Source organism: Pseudopipra pipra, chromosome 11 (genome assembly GCF_036250125.1).
Source record: "Pseudopipra pipra isolate bDixPip1 chromosome 11, bDixPip1.hap1, whole genome shotgun sequence".
NCBI lineage: Eukaryota > Metazoa > Chordata > Aves > Passeriformes > Pipridae > Pseudopipra > Pseudopipra pipra.
The window spans coordinates 13561300-13583531 of NC_087559.1; the positions used below are offsets into that span (position 1 = coordinate 13561300).

Genomic DNA, 22232 nt, shown 5'->3' on the forward strand with positions numbered 1-22232 from the left:
AACCACAGCTTGTCTTGCTGAAAGTTAGAGAGTACCTGGTTATTCAGAAAACTGATACTGATATACTTGCCCTTGTTTTGGGAAATTATCTGTGTGTTAGTTATTTTCATGTCATCCGTGCAGAATTATGTACTAAAAGAGGTATATAATTGTAATGCATTGCAAGCTATTTCATAACAAGTCTTGAAAGTATGTTTGTAGTATTCTTTTTTTCTGAATAAGGAGATAAGCACTTATCCTAGTGTAGGAAACCAAATGTTTATCTTAATGACCAGATATAACTCTGGAGTTATAATCAGCAGGTATGTCTCTCTGGATTTCAACAGAGGTTGAGGAAATCTTAAGCAATGTGTTCTTCTTCCCAGACTCTGGAGCACCTGTTATTGAGACAAAGGCTATGTAAATCTGTCTAAATCTTATATTGTTAAATCCTGCAGTTGTTCGTGCCACTAGAATTCTTTTCAAAGCTCTATGCACAGATTAGATGCTGCATAAGCAGCAATACCACCTGGAAGTACTGTTAAGGACAGTCACTGAGGGGCAGAAAAATCAGTAATGGTGAGTTTGGATTCTATAGAAAGAATTAAGTAGTGATTTTTTTTTACTGGATTTTTAAAAATCTGTGTTTCCAAGGGGAGTTTTCATTTAATTTTTAAAGTATTCTTAAGGATTTAAACGTGAAGATCTGTTTAAATAAAGAAGGCTTTTAGTGGAAGAATAAAAAAAATAATCTAATACCACCTAAAAAAGGCTTCAAAGTCAGTCTGTCATGTTCTTTCTGGCAATGAAGCTCTCACATTATCTTTTTAATGTTGAAATCAGTTCAAGTCAGTGAAATTTCTTTAATGAACTTTAGGGCACATCTTCAAAGGAACCTGCAATTGAACCTGTGGAAAGGCCAATGCCTTTGAACTGTGGAAAAGAAGTTTATCCTAGATTAGCTTGATCTTTTAGTTTACTCTGCCTTCTAATCTAGTAAGAAAGATCTAAGCTTTAAGAATGCCCCTGAACTGCAGTGACAACCTAAAAGTAGTGTATTGTTAGCGATAAATTCATTGCTTCCCTTAGGTATTGGCATTTTAAATTTGGAAGGATAGCTAAGTTGTTTATTTTGTGCTGTGAACATGACCATTCTGTGTCTCCCTGAGCACTATATTTTCTTTAGTTTTGTTACTACCTTATAAATTGAAAATTTAACTTCGTTTTTGTTTTCATTCTCCCTCTAACATTTCACTGTACTTCCATCCGGTTCAGTCTTTCATCACTCAAATGTGGAACAATGTACCTTCAAATGTGAAAGAAATAACAAAATCTGGAACAAATTACCAAGTGATGGAGAAGGGAAATGCAAAGCTGTATGGAAATAAGTACATTAATGCATAGGCTCTGATGCACATGAGTCTGTTTTGAAGGACACTTCATTTTTAGTTTGAACTTCTGCTTTTAAATTTCACTGTAATATGATATAACATTTGCTTGGGTGAGTACTTAAGGAACTTTCAGTGCTGACAGTATTCTTTTCTATAGAAATTCCATTGGATTTCGGATTTTGTACTCTTTCCAGGTTACAATAAGAAAAACATGGAAGAGATTTTTAATAGAAAAACAACACTCAGTGGTTTGCAGCTGGCAATCACAATGCCTCTACTGCTGCTTTTATTTTATTAAGTGGAACAGGTCAATTCGGTATCAGAGCTCATTGTGTTCCTTCTCTGGTCGAAGTGAACACACATTTAGCAAAAAATTAAATGACCACTAGTTTCTTCCTTTCATTCCATGAAATGTCTTTTAAAAGCCCTCTCATTTTTTGTAATCAAGTAGGACAAGAAGGGTTATCACTCAGCTGGGCAATGGAAAATAAACCATTTGTCTGTAGTACTGACTTCCCCAGTGACATTATTGGATGCCTACTTTTAATTATGGATTAAGAAGAATTAACAGTATGCACAAAGTGCAGAAAGGCAGAGTTAGGTAGAAAAATCTCGTTCAGGTGAAATAAATTGTATTTATAAAACTGGATTTTTGAAAGGGGAAGTATTGAAGAGAATAATAAAACATAATTGAAGGAACAGAGAATAAGTGAAAATTATATGTTTATCCAGCATTAAAGATATATAGCATTATGCTGTATTTTCTTCTATTGTGTTTTATTTTGAGTTTAAATCCTTGACCTTTTAAGGTCAATGGGAATTTCAACACTGACTTGATTGGCACTATTTCACCCTTCATCTCTGAGAAGCAGTTTCTGCTTTTTATTATTATTTCAAAATGGTATCCTTCCTTTTCTTCTCTCACTCCAGTTTCCTAAGGATTTATAATCTTTTGCATCAAAAGGAAATTTTTCCTTGATACATACTGTATAGTTGAAATCAAGTACCAGGCAACGAGCTTGCTGTTCTAATGGGCTGATTCCAGCAGAGCAGACGTTTTGAATCTGGACTTTCTTAGTTATTGAGGGTACAGGATTTTGACTGCTTTTATCCTTTTATTGGTGAATGCACTAAAGTGCATGCAGACAGAGAATGTTAAAGTGGCAGTCAGATAAACTTGTTAAAGCAGTGGGAGTTTTTCCTTTCTTTCTACGTGACTTTATCATCACAGTGGAGTTAAAAGGCAATTAGCCCTTCAGCTCTTTTCTGGCCAGTTTATTGGCATTTTACACACAACTGTTGAATAGACAGTGCCATATTAAAAATTCCAATGAAGCTGGCCTGGGGATAACAGACTCTAAATTTCTGGTTAATATAGGTTTCCTTGAGAGGGACTATTGCCAAAAAACTCAAGTGAAATTATCTAAAAACAGTACCTACGCTGAATGTACTCATAGTTGATGGAAAATTGTAGTAGTCTTGCTACATGCTGTGTTACATTTCCAGGGAAATATTTTTATAAAGAGTGTTTGATGAAAAAGTTTATTCCTTTAGTAATAACAGGCTACCCACTGTGTTACTTAAGGCAATGAACATAGTGAGTAGAATGAGACATTTTCATCATCATAACAACAATCATACCTGCTTTGCATTTCTGTAATTTTCATCTGAGGTCATTAAAACACTTTACAAACATGGATTACTTATTTCTATCAGTATAGGAGAAGAAGAGGGGGACAGATTGTTATGACAAAGTTTTGACCAAATTTAGTCCAAATGTATTTTGGTTTTAATTTGTTTTTTTCATGGCTTTTTTGTTTGTTTGCTTAGAATTGTGAAGAAAATATCGTGGGAGTTTCTTCTCATTTCAGTGTCAGTAGAAAAGGAAAGTTTTTGATTGACCTGAGACTATTATTGTCTCTTAACGATTCATTCATTGCTTCTATGAAAAAATTTATTTACTTGAATTTTGTAGCTGATTTTAATTTACTGATGTTAGAATGAGAAATCCATTGAGGTCTATGTGTGGGATGGAGAACCAGATGGTGAAAACTAAGAGTAGATCTGACATTTTTGACCTGACCATATGCAGTGCTCAAACCTCTCCAAGTCACCTGACTGTGACATCAACAAAAAGTCTCCTTGGAAGTCCATTTGATTTTTTGATCTGATTCATTTAAAAGTAGGGAAGGAAAGCTGGCATGTTTAAAGAATCAAAGCCCTATTTTTAACTATGTTTTAGTTTGCATGGCAGCTCCAGAGGGCACTCAGATTTTGTTCAGAGGCTGAGTGATGGGTTTATGCTCCAGTGTGCCTTAACAATAAACAAAGCAAACCAAAATGCCTTCATTTTCTCAGGTGTATGTTAGCAGCATTTCTTTCCATGCACATTAGAAGTGATCCCCAATAAAACCAGGTTTATTTTAAGTGGTGTATACCTGTATTTCGACTGTCTCTCTTAGCAGCTCAAACTTTGCTTCTGCTGCTCACAAACCATCATTAAAGTTGTCTGTAACTTTTGTCTTTTAATACAGCAAATACATATTGCAAGTCAACAAAATGGCTTCATTAAATGGGTACTGAAGTGTAAATTGAAAGTTTGGAAGTTAGAAAGTGCCAGATTCAAAGTAGCTCATATAGTTTTTATTTTGGTGCCCTTTTGGGTAAATGTTACAGCACTTTTCAGTTATACAGCCATTTACTGCCTTTTCTGCAGCACCTCACTGCTATTCCATGCTTGCTTCCTATTATACTAAATTTATTCTTGAGTTGCATATTAAATGGAACAGCAACTGTGGGAGAGACAAGCAGTTCTGTTATTGGTTAACTTAGCTCTATCCATTCTCTTGGTTCAGATTTCTTATATGCTAAAAAATTGTGTAGACCAAAATATAGTGATTGTGTGAACTTCTGTTAGTTCAGTCATGATCTATCTGAGATGTAGAGAGCACTCTCAGCAACTTCAGAGCAGTGAAGACTCTGCCACTGTGGTAGTTAAAGTATCTGCTCATCAGGAGCAAAACCAGTGGTGAAGCACCAGGTGTGGTTCTGAGTTTTAGGGCAGCTGTAACAGTTTTCTGGGCTACCACGAAAAAAGTAATTTTTTCACATCTACAAAGTGAGCAAAATAAAATGTACAATATTACTTTTTAGAGATGTGTCAAATGTAACATATTGAAGCCTATACAACTGTTTAAAAACTGAAAAGGACTATAAAATCCAAAGAACTTTACACAAGTAAGCCTAATGCATTAGAGCAAATGACCAAGACATCTGCAACAAAGACTTTTGAAACTGTGCCCAGTATCTGTGCACCATCTTTTCTCACACAGATGATAATGCTCTTCTCAAATCACGAAGAAAATGCTGAAAGCAGTTTGTTAGTGTTCTAGAGAGATCTGTATATGGTGATGAGCAGCACAGAGAAGCCCGGGCAAGTTTCAGGGAGATGCTTAGCAAAAGCAGCATTTTAAAACTTTGGTAGTATTGAAAGCAACTGCACTCTGCAAGGAACATTTGTCCTGTGAACAGAATGACACAGACCCTGGAGTGAAAAATGTGTGATCATTAGTTAGAAATGGCCATAATTTATAGACAGCAGGGGGCAGAATTAAGGTTGCAAGGACAGCTATAAACCTGGCATTTCCAAGCATCTGAAGGGCTATTTGTGTTCAAACTCAAACACATATGTAAATTTCAATATTTGAATGGTATAGAATTTGTTGCAAATAATATTTTATTTGTGGAAAAAATACGTTACAGTGCACTTGGAAAATAAGTGTGATTGCTCATTTATTACAAGAGTGAATTTATCTAAAAGCTAATTTTAATTAGTTTCAGCTAATGTTCAAGAATTATTGTTTATGCATAAATTGGTCCAGCTTTCTAAAGGGAAAACATCAAACAAATCCTTCTTTGAAAGTTAGACCTCTCTTTCTTACTTTCTGAACTGCAGAAAATACTGCAGATAACTGCAGCTTTTTATTTCCGACCTGACCTTCCACGTTCTGAAACTAATTTGCCATACTGCTTCTCAAAGTCTGCTCAAGGACTTCCTTTAGCAGAGTAATGTGGTTCTTATTAAGTACATCCTATAAGACCCAGGAGGATTGCATGCAAAGAAAATAAGACGGAAACACAAATGAATTTCCATCCTCCAGTCAGATATATGATATTGATGACCAGGATGGATATGAAAGATATTGTAAAGAAGACAAAGGAAAAGAATTAAAGCAAATGTCTGACAAATTGGCTGCCTTCATATGCAAGGATGACAAGTGGTCTATACAGCTGAGTAGAAGGCGTGTAGGCATCAAGCCAAATCGTTATATAGTCAACAAGTCTCTTTGAATCACATGGTTCTGTGTAACCCCTATTTTAAATAAGGCCTCACTTTAAATTACATCATCATGAACGACTTAAAAGCCATGAAGTTTTATGTGAAAACCGATAGTTTCTCTTAACTCCAAATGTTGTTTTTCGCTGGTGTGATTTTTATATTTTTCCAAGAATAATGAGATGTTCTATTAAAGTGAAACTTCTTTAGGAGATAATTTCCCTAATTTTTAATTAGATGCACAAAATATAAATAATTGTGAAAATAGCAGCTTTAATTTCAAAGCAGTTTCTTCCTTTAGTTAATTGTTTTTCTGTAACATGACAATATAATGTCACACTAGCATAATTTGATGGAATAATGCATTGACATAGCTTCAATATACTGTGATCTCTGCAACTTGTGATGTTCTCATTCTAATGTAGATAAATATAGATTTCAGAGGTTCACGAGGCGCTTGGTTGATGAGGAATATTTACCCTCTCTATGCAACTCAGTGTAAGTGTAATTAAGTGAATGGGCTCTGGAATTATCAGTATTTTTAATTTCATTCTTCAGCAAGGTGCAGAATTTAGGTAATCAGGATTCTAATATGATTTTCCTATTAATCTGTTTTAAACCATGAAATCTGATATTTTCACCATGACTAATCCATGAAATTTGTCAACTTTGTCTGTGATTTACACAAGGTCTATTTATAAAGAGAACTTGTCTGAGTCCTAAGGCATGGAATATTATTTCCCAGCATGCTTTTAGTGTCTTTTTACTAACAAGTATAAACAAAATGTGCTCATTGACTATATTATTATTTCAAGATCAGGAGGAATGTTGAAGAGTATATTCCCCATAGCAGTGTATATTAGTCTTAAGCCATTAAGAAGAAAATTGTCTATCATATCAGAGTTGGTAAGAATGGTTGTGATCATAAAGTTTACCTAAAATAATTGGATAACTTGCTTGTAGATTAAAAACATATGTGATTCTTGTATGTCTTTATGCTGAGGCTTTAGAATTAATTGCTGTCAGCATAAACCAGGCCAAACAAAAATAGATTTGCATCAATTCTTTGTAATAGGAGGGGAAAAAAAAGCTTGAATGACAGTGAGGATAACTCTGTTTTGTATTTGGGGGGAAATGGCTGCACAATGTTCACATGAGGGAGTGCAATTTACTATATATGGGAAAGAATAAAGATCCCTTATGTAAATGTAATAACAGGCAAGTAATACCTTCAAAAGGAAAGAAAAAAAGACTCTTGTGTACAGAAACTTCGTCTACTCCAGCTGTCCTCTCTCGCTTGTGGGGGGGAGATGTTTGGGGAAAGGCCAAAAGACGGATATTCACAAAGCATCCAATTTTTACCTCAGCACAATGTCTTAATCAGCTTTTACAGAGCTGCTCTGCTCTGTACCAAACATGCTATAAATGTGCAGCACATCCGTACATGTAAATAAGTCACACTCCCTGTGGTGATGAGAACAAGATGACTGCAGATTTCAATAACAGCACAACGCTGCAGGTAATAGAAAAGCAGCATTGCCTCGTTGTTTTTCAGCTGAGCAGGGGGCTAGAGCAGGAGCTGCTGAATGCTATGGCTGTCTATCCATCATTCCAAATTCCTGATCGTACCTTTTTTATCAAAGATCTCCAGAAATCATAAAAGTTAAGATCACAGATGGGCAACTTGTTGCAAGATCTGTAGACTGGAGCTCAATAGCAAAAACTTGTTCTGCTCTGTAATCTGGTCTTTCTCCAGCAGAAATGACCCTAAATCTATTTACATGTCCACCAAATTGTCAAAATACAGATATCATCTGGCATGGTTCCTCACAGTTGTGTGATGTGAAATGTCCACTTTGTGGTCAGATTAAAGGTGAGTTTCTGATCATGGCTGGAGAAAGGCCAGGGAATACCATGCCCTCAGGTGTCTGCTGCAAATGTTCTTATGTGGTTGCCCAAGCCATGGCAGGGGAACTCTGTGCCTTTGGGCTTCTGGTTGGTCTTTTCTCTGTCCTGCTTCCTTAATCTCTCTGTACCTCATGTTTGTGAAGGCACAACTGCCTTTTAAACTGATTTCTGAATGAAAACAGTTCACTGGATGGTTGATATCTGGAGAAGTGATGAAGTATAAACAAATGCCTGTGAGGTTCCAGAAAGTATAAAGCCATCCCTGATGACAAAGTGAATTCCAAACAGCTACTTACTATTCTTCATGTTGTGATTAGTCTGATGGGGTATTTCTTCCTGCAAACTGCAATTCTCCTGTGGAGCTTCTTGCTACATGATGCTGTGAGTGCCAAAGTTTTTACTGGTTTAAAAAAAACATTTGATGGATTCATGGGGGAGGGAAGGGGGTGGGAAATCTGTCAGGGGCAATATTAAATACTGAGGTACTATTTGCAATGTATAAAATCTGTGCTGTGGAGGTTGCTTAAGCTGGGAGACTGCCCCACCACAGGAGAAGGGGTACTGTGTGAAGGGACCTGAGGTGTGCTCCAGTGTTCTCTAGATCTCTACCAGGCCTCCAGCAGTCACTGCACCACTCAGCAATTCTTGTTTCACAATGTGCTGAGAGTCTAGGGGAACTGTGACCTCTACTCCAGGCTGAAATCTGACCTCAGAATTATAATTTATTTCAAATTTACTGAAGTATTTAGTCCAAAAGGATATTTTATGGAGGACAGAGAAGAACATGGGAAAGACGTGAATGTTTTACACACAATATTTTGCACTTCCCCAGCTAAAAAGCAATTAAATAAATTTTCTTCTAATTGCTCATAGCATAAGATGGAAAATAAGTGGAATCTCAGCCTTTTAAAAGATATTTTGAAAATAGTGTGAGTGAAAAATATATGTTCAGAATTAGAGTCTGATTTAATAAAATCCTATTGAATTTAGAAATCAAAATTTTATATTGATCATCTTTAATATCTCAATATGTCTCTTTACAAATGCAACTGTTTACAACCTTGAAATTTGTCTAATGCTGCTGCTATATGGAATTTTTGAATAACTAATGGGGTTACATGGGTTCTGTTACTCATTCTGGGTATCCTGGATATATATTTGGAGCTAATATTTTTATGTATATTTAATGTAATATACATAGAATTGCTCAGGGCAGAATTAAAGCTGTGTCCAACTATGAAAGCTCTTTGCTTTATCTGTTTACTGAATCATTAAGCAAATACTACTGTGTTTCCTGCATTTAGGCTCTTAAAATTATTGTCTTTATGTTAGAAATAATTCTGTTCTACACGATTAACGTGACGTGTTCGTATAAGACAAAATGGTCTTCAGTGTAAATTAGGCCTACAGAATTTACCTCAATGTGTGTTGCTTATGAGATTTCTTCAGCAGGGCCTTTTCCTAAGGCATACATTTATCAGCTGAAATCTTGATTGTTTTGCCTGTATTATGTCACTCACGTCTGGCAAGAACAGCATCCTGCTGTTTGTGAAGCTGACCTCCTGCTGCTATTTAGCCACTTGTAGGATTCTATCCCAATTCCTCTAATCCACTGTGTTTCAATAGCACCATATTTGGGCTCCTTCACAGATTCTTTTGCTGCTCTGTTTGGGATGCTCTATGAGCTGAATTAGAATTTTAACGTTCCGTTCAAAACAGAAGGAACCTTTTTGTTAAATGAGAACATAAGGAATAATCTCCTCCGCTCCCTTGGACAGAATTTCTACACATGCACTAAATTATTTTCCTTCAAACTTTTGTCCAGAAGTTTGGGGCACTATTTCAATATATTGGCTTACTTTGTATAAATCAGATCCAATTTGAGGTTTAATGTTGCAGTAAGGCCTGCTACCACCTTAAGTTGTTTCTTTCCTGCTGTAACTCCTCATTCAGAGTTCAGTGCTCCTTGTTTCCATTATGTCAAGGGTTTACTGAAATCTTTTCAAGCTCCTTGTGCAAGTCAGGCCTAATTAAAGCAGAGAACTGAAAGGACTCCAAAAATGGTGTTAGAAGTGACACCAAAGCACAAAGTGCAGTGTAGGTATTTTTGCCATACTTACAAGAAGTCAGCAAAGATTTGCATTTGTATTTTTCCAGCAGCTATTTTCTGATCCCCACATAAAAAAAGGTTTAGAGAAAACAACTTAAAGCTTGACTGGTATATATATGTATACACATCTATATCTATATGTGTTGTCTGTCCCTTTACTTCACAGCTGAGCCTATTAACTTTGCAAGATCTATTTGTAGCTAAGATAGCAATTGGAAAAAAATGGGATAGCAAAACATGATCCTTTTTAACACAGAGCTTCTAGGCTTACACTTGCCTTAAGAATTGTTCTTTAGAGAATGGGATTTAGTTTATTGAAAATTAAAAAAATGTGGTTAAATCATAATTTTAATTTTATTCTATAAAAAGGAAGAAGTTCCTTGGACACACTCTAATACTGCTTGAGTCTTTGTTGTACAGTTTAAAAAAAATCTTCCGTGCAGTATATATAACCCTAAGTGTATAAAGAGAAAAAAGACATCATGAAGGTGAAACATATTTCAACAACTTCACAAAATGTCTCTCACTTGTACCAAACTTCCCATTCTGGAAAATTCAGAATGTTTTTTAGAGTTCTGTCGTCTGAAGTTCCCTCAAGGTGCTGGATCATCATCGGCAGGAGCCACTGTGCCAAGACCTGATGAGAAACACCATCCCATGGATGGGGTTAGGGTTGCAAGAGGAAGCTGGAAAAGACAACAGCTACAGCAGGGGAAGGAAAAAGGCTTCAGAAAGTGAAGGTGAAACAGGGAGAGGCGTAGTAAGGTATGGGAAGAGGCAGAGGAAACCATACTGAAGAAAGAAATGGGACAAAGAAAATGTATTATATGACCTCCTTTCTTGCATTTAGAAAGGAATATGTATATATGATTTGTTCACAAATGTGTTAACATTTTTAATGATGGCAACATATAGGAAAGACGCTTAAAAACTTTTATCAAGGGATTTATTCTAATACAAAATGAAGAGGTTTGTAAGTGATCCATCTATGCAGTATCAGTGTGAAGACTTGTGGTTCTGCTGCTCCTTCTCTGTTTGTACTTTAAAATTAATTGAAAGCCTCATTGTTTTGTTTAAACTGTGAAAGCTTCCAAGGTCAATGAGTGAGGTAATTGACCTGCCTGTTGTAGGACAAAAATATGTATGTTAAATTGCATAATTAGTTTTAATTACATAATTATGGTGTTTAATGTGGGGGGGTCAAAGGTTACTATTACATTTAGAAGTCATGGCAAGAAACACAAAAATAAGCAACATAGTTTAATTCTGTGTTTCTTTGCGTTTTAAAAAAAGGGTTCACTGTGATCTATCCTTGACCTTGGATATTTGATGATTATAACAAATAATATATTGCTGTTACACTTTTTGGAATCATAGAGACACCTTTGTAAATGACTAAGTGACTTTACCAAAGACTTCATTTAGGTTTAGAGTACACAAAAGTTAATCAACAGTGGGAACTCAACTGACAGCAATTTAATCTGATTGGGTAAGGTAATTACATGATTACCAGGAGTGTTTATATATGGAGAAGGATATTTTTATTGGAAAAAACCCTAATTGCTTTCTTACCAAGAAGAGAAAAAAACAAACAAATTTGTTGTAGCAGGTTAAGAGGACATCCTTCATTCCTTGAAACAGCTTCTTTTCATATCTTAGTGACAAAATGAGCTCATAATTCTTTGAAAATTTGTACCGGGATTATGTTATGAGTTCCTCTGTATCTGAACTTGAAATAATGCCATCAATATCTTGTTTTGTTTAAGCAGCTCATTGATTATATATCTATTGTGGGATAGCCTAAAGATGTCACAATGGTTGTAATTCATTATCTCTTTTACTGTGTGTAAACACTGTTGCTTAAATACAGGTTGATTTCAGCAAACTGAAACTGAAAGGTCCATTATACTAATGGATATTTCTGTGAAGGAGGGCAGTATTTGTTTTTCCATGATGGTAAAAAAAAAAAAAGGGAGACACAATGTAAAAGATAGGGAGATAAAAGACGGTCTTCCTACATGTTAGAAGAAAAAGTATCACTTTAGGTTCTCTGAGTGGTCTTTCAGAATATGCTTTTTCATTCTGTTGACAATGAACGGAGTTCTGGGAGATGTATCTTCATTAACAAACATTAACCTCTGTGCTTACCTCCCTGAAGTGCACTGCAGAGTAGAATCCCATTTGGCTAATAAATACTGGCTTGCTCCAAAGCCTGTTGAAGTTATGGGCCAGGCCTGGCCTTGGCACTTCGTAGATTGGTGTTAGATGCCAAAAAAAAGAAATTGAAACTTATAACTTCATATCTCATCAGTAACTATTGAACATATTCTGCCAATGGAAATGGGACAAAATCCTCCAAAGTCTGACTTCTAAGGAATTGAAAGTTAATGAACTAGATGTTATATAAGAAATTAATGATTTTTTGAAATTAAATATAACTTTATGGGAAGAAGTTCTCTGACATATTCCATGTTATAAAAATAGCTTGTTCTTCCTTGTGCTAGTTTTTACCTAATAAGTGCTTTAGAAAATATTACAATTTTGAATTGTTTTTCTAAACCAGATGATCCAGTCACTGTTGGAGGCACATAGCCACGGCAAAATCTCATGCTGTACATTGATCACCTGTCCAACCTTTGCCTAGAGTGTGATCCCCAGTTCCTTCAAGAGATCCATCTTTACCTGTCTATAAAGAAGAAGAGGAGGAGGGAGACATCTGGGATATTCAAGTATCAAAGTTTAACACCAGAGCAGGTTGAATCTTGATTTATATTATTCTCTATGTATGTTGCTAGTATTGACTTGGATATTTGGCTGAAGATTTTTTTCAGTAATTATATAGTATGCTCTAAAGTTTTACCAGCATTATTGTTTAAACTGCGTGTGCATTTGTCACAGTTCCGTGGTGTGAATCCAAAGTCGCTCTGCTGTTAAGGCAGGCAGCTAATAATGAACATGCCTGGCAGTCTGTACCTCTCTCTTGAACATATGCTGGCCACAGAGACTAAAATGGCTTGTTTCAAACTGTTCAGTGTACTGTAGTTGTAGCATTCCGTGTTTAGCACACAACTAAATCCAGGTCCCCAGCAGATGCACTCAGTTTCATTCACTGGTTAAACTCACTTTTTACTCTTCCTCTTCCATTTCCAAGAGGACTTTGATATCCCCAAAAAGCCAAGGTTTCGCTTACTGTCCTAAGGACTGCCCCTTTAGGAGTCTAGCACAGCCCACACACAAACCTGGAATATGTCCAACTTGTTCTTTGAGCAGAATGTGAACCTCTGACCTCCTGGGCCTCCGGCAAGAGTGCTGCCTACTGAGCCACCAATACCCAGGCCATCAATAAGTTTTAAATGCCAGTTGCAGACTTCACAGAGATAATGACTTCAGTGTGTAAAGGTTTTGTTGTGGAGGCTGCAGTCTCACATATGGCGTGACAGAGTAAATATGCTAAAACCATAGAGAGCTGTTGCATAACTTGCCTTGATATAACAGTTTTTGTAATATTTTTCAAGGCATGGAATATTATTTAAAGGGACCCTGTTATGTAGGCTTAGGCCCAAAATGAAGCTATTATGAAAAGAATGTTTAGCAAAACCAGAAATATGTCCATGAAATTGTTGGAGTGGGAATTTCAGGGTAACCCTGCTTGGATTTAAAGTCGCCTGCATGACATTGCACTGTTGTGCTAGGGAATGAGAACCAGCAAATGAAAATACCATTAAGTGAGAATCAGAAACTGAGAAGAATAAAGATGTTTGAAGGCTTTTACTATTATTGCAACTTCTTGAAGATCTTACTGCATCCTGAGAAAGATGAGGTGAAAAAGCTCATTCCAATGTAGTGATTCAAAGCACTATTATTGACACAGGTAAAAACATGTATTTGCATTCTGATAGTACTTTTAACCTGATCACAAGTAAGTTCTTGTATTCTGTGTACTTATAAAGGAAAATAAGCTTTCAGGTTTTTGGCCAATTTCAGTTTTATTGATGTTCTCTATTTAAAATTTAGCATTAAAAGCATGCAATAGATAAGTTGATGTTTGCAATACTCAAATTGATAAATGTGATTATGCAAAAGGTTATTTATGGACTTGTATCAGGAAGGAAAACATGGTCACATTCAAGCTAAGACTTACATTATGGAAAGGCTGTTAGATAAATTGCATGAACCTTCTATGGAGCAAAGGCCAGAACCCAGGACTCCTTTTCCCAGCTGAGTCCCCAGATCACTAGGCTACAGACTCTTGCTCCCTCTTGTGTTCTTTCTCTGGCCCACTGAATCTTGAATTATTTTCTGTACAATGATAGCTCTTCAATAGGAGAACATTGATATATCCCTACCTTTGTCCCAGCATTTACCACAGCCTGCAGCCGACTGACTGGAACATCCCACTAAAAGACATTGCTCTGAGTCCTAGACCAAAGAAGGAAAGGGACCTGGGGATTTGAGTCCTGGGATGGATAGTGCTGCTGCTAGACTGTGAATGACTGTTCATGTACCATTTTAGAAAGAAATAGCACCTGAGGAATTCTGTAGGAAACCCACCTGGTTGGTGTTTATTAGGCTGGCTTAGGCTGGCTTTGAGAGCACCTGGTGGATCAAACTCCTCAGATCACCTGTGCAGGGGTGGGTTTCATTCCTAGCTCCCTGTCAGGCTTAAACATAACTGAGCTGTGAGATGCTCTGCCCTGGCCGGGCCAGTAAACTCTGGCCATCACAGAGATGCAGCTGCTGAGTCTGGCCCATCTTGCCATCAAAAATTGTATTGTCTTTAGAGAATAGACATCTCCAGGATGAGGTAAGGGCCTTCAGGATCACCATTTTGGCTAGACATGCCTAAATTCTCCTCATGACCCATTTTGAATTCCCATATTTTTAGGCTTGTAATTAGTTTATTTTAATTTAACAACTCCTTTGAATGTAGAACTGAGAGATTTTTATGAATCTGTTTTTCAAACATAAGTTAAGTTTTAAAGAATGTGTTGTAATTAAACAAGATGACAGGAAGAATTTGTGGTTCAAAAGTGCTTTTGACAGTGTGTTTTGAAGCTTTAAAAAGTGAAATTGCTTTAAATGTGTTAATGCTGCTCAGGCAATTGTGTAGAGCAGTGTCTATTAGATCTCATCTCAGGAATAGTTAACTAAAATAACTGCATTGCAGATCTCAGGAATAGTTAACTAAATTAACTGCATTGCAGTTATAACACAAATATTTGTCAAAATTGCTGACTTAATTCCTAGATTCTTTTTTTTTTTTTTTTTTTTTTTTTTTTTGCCACATGTGTGTTTTTTATGAAGTCCTGCAATGCAGGTCCTTATTCATGCAAATGCATTTATCTGCCTCAGTGGAATATTCTGGTGAGTAAGCCAATGTCTGAGATCAACTAGGATGAGTCTGGTTTTCTTTCTAATAGAAATGCTAATTTTCAAAATGACATCTGTGAATTATTTTTAGTCTGAAGAGCTACAGACAGCATAAAAATAGAACAGTGGATTTTCTTGGCAATTCTTCTATTATTGTTTCTACCTGTTTAAAACACTGGAGGAATAATGTGCTTCATTACACGTTGCTTTTCTGGCAGTAGATGTATCACCTAGTTTGGTATCCAAATGTCAACTATTGCTGCTTTGTAATATGGTGAATTGGAGTGATGGAGGTGGGAATAGAAACTTATATTTGTGACAGGCTGCTGGTTTTTAAAGACAAGTCTTTTTCTGCCTCTTTAGTGTCATTGCAATGAAGGTTTATATATAGTAGGATAGCACTCAGAAGTAGAAGGATGCAATCTGTGTCCTAGTTGTTGATTGAGTAGGTTTAGGTGCAGTTCATTTGGCAGCAGTTGTGTTTCCGTGCACATTCCCTGTCTCATAATCTGGCTTTAGAAGGACTACCATTTGCACAATTTAACATTATCTCTCCTTCCACAGTGAACAGAAGTTAAGTTGATAAAGATTTTAAATCAACATCATATTAATGATTTTGTGTGCATGGGCACCTACTTGTGTAGGGAACTTCTTAGCACCGTGTTGAATTAATTGCTTTAAAGTGTTTGTTAATATGTTAAAGCAGGTCCTTAGATACCAGTGTGATGAATTTGGGCTAAATAACTAAGAAACCACTGTAGTAACCCACGTAATGGCAGAGAAGGATGGAGAATACTGAATGAAAACCAGAATGGAAAAATTGAGTAGGACAGTGGAGAAAACAAACATTTCTACAGAAAACTATGACTTGATAGAGTGGTAAACTTGGGAGGTGAGTAAAGGTCTCCAAAAATGAATAAATTTTGTAGAAGTATGGATAAACCATATTACATGATTCTAGCAGATTTGAATCAGTGTAATTTGGGAAGGCCTGCATGAGGTAGTTACAGTAATTAAAAGTTGTGATCAATAGGAATCTTGATGGAGTCAGATAATAGTCAAACATGAGCCCAGCTATAGCAGGCTTGTAGTTCAAATCACATGAAAATTGCTATTTCATTTGGGAACAGCATATTTTCAAGATTACAGATTGGAAGGGTAAAAGTAAATCACAATAAATATGACTCATATGTTAGTTAAAGGCCTTATCCTCCCAGCTGTAAAAATTGTCAACTTCATTGTCAGTTAGGAAAAAAAAAAGAAAAATTATGAATGCTGTTGTGTTTTCCCTCAATCAATTTTAAATTAAAACATTTTAAATTTTATTATATATTTTGTTATTTTTTTTATAGAAGAGGTTCATTGATGGTTGATTAGTAGCAATGATTCCCCAGCCTCAAATCATTTGGTATCTTGAACAGGAAAAGATCACATGGCAGAGTCTTGCTGTCTCCTCTTTAGTGTTGCTGGAAAGAAAAAAGCTTGTTTACAAGTGTCTGAATTTTTTTATATTTGCTCTTGGAAATACTGAAGCTAATAGAGAAATTTTCAAGTTGGCAGTGTTTTTGATAGAAACGGTTGCTTTATCAAACCTCTCTCATGTCAAGGGTAGTTTAAAGAAATTTCCTTTAGAAAACTTTAATTTCAAATAGCAAATAACTAATTTATTGGAAATGGAACTGCTCAACAAGAAACCGTGAGAGAAATCTGCATTACAATACCCAGAGCCTAATAGTTAGGGCATTATCCTTTAAGACATGCGACTTTGGTTCAATTTCCTTTTCTGAATCCAGCTGAATAGAGACTTAAATCCAGCTGAATATCTAATGCATCCAAGGCAACTGTCTTTACCACTGGACTATTGTCTGTAATAGGTTGGGTATCTCTGCTTTTGTGAAAATTGTGAAAGGATTTGTCCTAATACTAACAAGACCTTTCTGAAATCTTCAGAATTCTTACAGGCTAGGAAAGAACCTTTGTGCTTAGCTTTATTTGTAACCCCCAGGCTCTGAAGAAATGCCTGTAATAATCATTATTTTATATATTCATACCAGGCAACATTTTTTAATCTGGACTCTAAACCAAATCTCAATCTCAGACTCCATATAGAACTGTCTTTCCATGCCTCTGGTTATTCCTGTCAGCTGTCTCAGGTTTTTCTGTTTTTCCTATATCCATACTTTTAACAGTTCAACCAAACCTGCCCAGAAGTAGTACTGGGGATATAACAGCAATGAATACAATGGCATTTTTCAATATAGTCTTCTCTCTGTGTTTTTGCACACTACACTTTATTATGACAAGCTGAACTCAGTGGTGATCACTGTGGAAGATGCTTCTAGTTGAAATGTCCACTTACTGAAAAAAATATTCCCAAACCTCTGGAAAGTAATTTGACAGTGGTTGAGATATTGTTTTGTAGTATGCAGTCAGTGATGGATTCCATGAAACTAGAGGAATCAGGATTGTTTCGTGGCCTGTGTAGGTATTCTTCTGGGATTACCAAAAGGGATCAGTTACCTTGGTAATGTGTCCACCAATATTTATTGTGTCTATTCCTTTGCACAGGCTAACAAACATTCATCACGTGGGAATGTTGGTCATGATCAACTTGAGCTGAATTTAAATTGATGACCTAAAGGTTAAAGTCTCTGTATCCCATTACCTCTCCCTTGGGCTGTCCAACCTCCCTACAACTGGGTTAAACACCATTTTTAATATATCAGTGTCTTTGGATGAAGAGCAGTCTTTAGGAGTGCTGATCTGTTAAATACCATTGATGGCCTGGTTTTTTTTTAAAAAAGAAAACCTACAAAACCCCTCAAACAAACAAAAAAACCCCAACTAAATTCAATATGACTTTTGCAGCTTGTCAATACTTGCTGAAGAAGGTTCTGAACAAGTATTCAGTTGCTGGACTAATAACTTCACCAGCCTGTTAGATAGCTTTAATCCAGTCATATGGGAACATAATGCAGTGTAGCAGCCCAGTGAAACATGAAACTATGAGAACAGCTGAATAAATTTAAACACATTTTTGAACATTCTAACCTTTGTCATAAAAATCTGATAATGTAGAAGAAAAACTAATAACACTTCCTTTTGGTTTTGTTATTCTGTACAGTAGTTGAGAAGACAACATTTCTTGTGGCTGCTGACTTGAAAGAAGTAGTGACAATTTCTAAGAGTACTTTTTGCCCCATACGAAGTCTAGTCTTTCCCACTCATTAAGGAATGAATCTGGTTTCTGTTTTATTCAATACTGTATATACATCTCACCCATAAATATTTAAACTAAGTAAATATAGAATCTTAAACATGGAATATGCTTTCATTCTGAACTGGTGGCTGTGGGGGAAGGTAAGAATATTTTATTCAAAGATCAGTGGTCCCTTTGGAAGAGAGAAAAAAAGTGTTTGGTGCTTGCTGTAGGGCAGCAAACATTTTACCAGATTATACCTATATTGTTATAAAGTTCAGACTATAAAGGATCTTTAGGAAAGGGTTTGCAGATACTTAAAAAACACATGGCTAGTATTCAGCCCCTATATCTGGGGCTAATTTAATTCTTCTTCTCCATTCAAAGTGCCTCACTCCTGCCTACAAATGCAGAACAGATTCCCTGGTAATTTTCTTTCTTGGAAGTACCGTCATTTTATTCCTAACAGGGAATAGCATGAAATGGAAATACATTTATGACTCTACTTTAAAAACAAACACCAAACAAAATAAAAGCAGGGATAATATGAAAGATAGTTCCATAACAAATTGATGCAGAAAAATGCAGAAATTTGAAGCATATTGAAAAATACACAACTGATATTTTCACCAGGAAGATTTCCTTCAGCAAACCGATTTTTGGAAACTGTGTAATGTGGCATACCTAGAGTACTTAATTAATTTTGGCCAAACTGGTAATGCAAATTCATGGTTTTAATTTGATCCATGCGAGCAAAGTTCAATCCATGTGTAGGTATGCAGCAGGCCTAGATCCTACTCTTAAGAGGGTTGTAAAAATAAAGTTTTATTAAACTGAATACGATGGATAGTGGACATTTGTGCTTTACAATGTTATGACTGTGTGACTCCTATGTGTATCCCTCACTCTTCATTCATATATATTGTACACTTTAAAATGCTGAGGGATACTGAAGGTTGCATCCTAAGGCAGAGTCCTGCTTAGTCTTTCTTGAGAAAAGACAAGCTCTTGGTTATGTTTTGGAGTCTATGGTTCAAGGTGTAGCTTTTATAGGTAGCTGAGGAGTTGGACCAGCCTCTTCAGTAAAGTCTGAAACCTTTTCTGGGTAATACCTTGTTAAAATGTAAAATAAGCTTTGATTATAAAAGGTGTCTTCTATGAACAAAGAAAGTTATAAATATAACACTTTGCACTTAGAAGGCAAAATCAGATCAAACCTCAAAACAGAAATGGAAAGTAGATAATATTTTATTATGCATCATAGATATATTTAATTCACTGATCAAAATGCATCTCCTTTGTTGATTTTGATGAGGTCACAGAAGTGATTTAAAGAAAAAAAATGCTCCCTTTATTTTAATTTATTTTTAGGTGTAGACCAAGTACCTGAACTGGACCAGTGGTACAGACTAAATGTAGCTCAATTTTGTATTGCTTCTCTTTTTTTAGGTGACAGAAACAGGAGAGTAGAACAGTATTTTTCACAAGATTCAGTGGCTGTTGTTGACCTTTTTATGTTAAACGTATGCTCATGGAAATCAATGGCAAAAGCTTTATTGATTTCTAAAAGAAAGATTGGGATATGTTGGTTTTGCCTTCTGTAATTAGCATAATAAAGACTTTTTTTGGTGTGGAGTTTTTTAAACAACTTGGTTTGGAGCTACCCTTTCAAGCTCTGGTGGTTGAAGTGTTATAGTAATGAATCCTCAATTCAAAGATGATTTCTTAGGAGTGTGGCTTTGTTCTACTGTGCAGACTGATGGATACAGGGAGGACAAAACCTTTTTTTGGTCTTAGATCAATACTGTCATGAGCATGCAAATACTTGTGTATGTTGCCACAGCTCCCATAGAAGCACCATTCACACATTGGTTCTTTTTCCCCACTTTGATTATCTGTACTGGCCCACAAATTCAGTCTGTGTTGGCACAGAGCCCTGGAAAATCAAGACAGACAGAAACTGTCCTGTCATGTCTCTCTGTGCTTTTATTTTCCAACTCTTCAAACTGTCTGTCTGAAATTCTCCTCCTCAGCTATGTGGTTACTCTAAGTACTTCAATTTACTAAATTTGTTAAGTGAATCTAGGCCTCTGAGCTCCAAAGTACCATTTTCATATGAACATAAACATTTTTTTTTTCTCTTTGTGGGCATCTTAACTCTGCTGTGCAGAATAAAGTACAGTCCCTTTGTCTGTAGTTGTAATGTACTTCATCAGTTTCCAGAAGACAATAACTTGCTTTATTCCCATTTTATAAGGATTAATTATACTCAGAGAAAGCGCTCAAATAGCAAACAGAAAAGGAAACCAGATGTTGCAGAGTTATTTAACCAGTGTTATTTGCAGACAAATATTTAAGCTATGTGATTTAATTTTTCGTGGAACCTTTAGAAGCTGGCTAGTGAGTGAATAAAACATCCAAAGTATACGTGAAAATATATTTTACCTGATGGTATCATTTTTTCACCTAACTAATACAGGTAAATACTTTATCAGTTCTTGGCAACAAATTTGCAAAAGTATTTGATTAGAACAGGAACAATCCCCAAGGCATATTGTGTACAGAGTCATAATTTATAAATAGGCTTTTGTTGCACAAGGCGCAGTTGCACATTTCCAGCAGTTTCAGTTTTCTGTGCACTAATGAAATGGTACAGTGATAAACCTTTGTGCAAATTTGTTTTTCTTATAGATGCAGAATCCAAAATGATGAATGTTTAGAACAAGCAAGTGAATTCATCATCTGAACACAAATATTTAATTGTGTTTCAACAAGAGCAAGCTTCACTTCTGGAAACGGTGTTTTGCCAAACAGACGAGGGCAATTTCTCTTATAGCAATGGTTTGTATAGGCAGTTAAAGGCATATTTAAAAGTTAGCATATGTTCCTAAAACTGATCTGTCTGTTTTAACTAATTTTCATGCCATTTAGAACCTATAAGATTTGTAAGACCTAGTTCTAAAGTATAGAAGCTTCCTGTTCTAGGCATTATAGGACGAACAAGAATATCAGTTTCATAATTTCTACATTCTTGACATCCAAGAAATTCTGAACCATGGTATCTCCCCAAATTTGTCTTTCAGCTTTCTTCTTGAACACCTAGAGCTTGTCTTCTGTCAGCCACTCCCGTCAATGTCCCTCATGTCATTAATAGAAATTATCTAAATGACAAATGTTGCAATATTCCAGTTGCTAATATCTCAACACTTGCATCAAATTCAACTTTGGCTTCCTAATGCAAGGAAGCACCTTATCCTTGTTTTCCCAGATTTGCTCTTTTAATATTTTGCATCCAGCATTTCAATGTCTCCTTTCTTAGAGCCTCTAGTGGTTCTTCATCCTCCTATGTAGTATTTCTGCTGTGATCTCCTTTCTCTTTACAGCCTTTTCCAGCTGCAATATTCCTTCCAGGCTTTCAGGTTCATTTGATATATTTACAAGCCTATCTCCAGCCCCTTTTCCCTTCTTTCCTCATTAGTAACCTGCAGGGTCTTCAAGCTCTTTTTTTCCAGACTTAAAAGCTGACTTTCCCAGGTTACATCATTTGCTCCTGCCTCTTCTGCCTTTTCCTACTGATCTCCAGTGGCACAAAGCTTCTGTAACAGTTGTGTTACAGGAACTTTCACTGTTCTCTTCTGACCTTACAATTTCCTGTTATTTGGTCTGTGAAAGTGCTCGACCTGATGGACTTTGCACTGAGCATAATCAGGAAAAAGAAATTATGTAGTTTCTGTCATCAGAGATGATAATAATCTGTTCCTGTTTTTATAATACCATTTCCTGTTTATGGGAACCCATTATAGCTGACAGGTTATTGCAGAGGCATCATTCTTAAATGTGCATGCATCTTAAGAAGTTTGTGCATTTTTTTTTTTTAGTATATTCAACGATTGTTTGCTTTATGTAACTATTTCTCCTGTCTAAAAGTAACTTGCAGAA

General features: G+C 36.0%; 1 protein-coding gene across 14 annotated transcripts in view; it reads left to right on the forward strand.

The window, feature by feature from the left end:
* ERC2 (ELKS/RAB6-interacting/CAST family member 2) overlaps positions 1 to 22232 on the forward strand; it is a 428559-nt gene that overhangs the window by 357584 nt on the left and 48743 nt on the right. For 13 of the 14 annotated variants that reach the window (XR_010433483.1, XR_010433473.1, XR_010433476.1 and 10 more), the window contains one exon: positions 12288 to 12478. The exons of the other annotated variant lie outside the window; for it this stretch is intronic. The gene's annotated coding sequence lies outside the window, so the exon portion shown is untranslated. The remainder of the gene's footprint in view (positions 1 to 12287; positions 12479 to 22232) is intronic. 14 annotated transcript variants of the gene reach the window in all.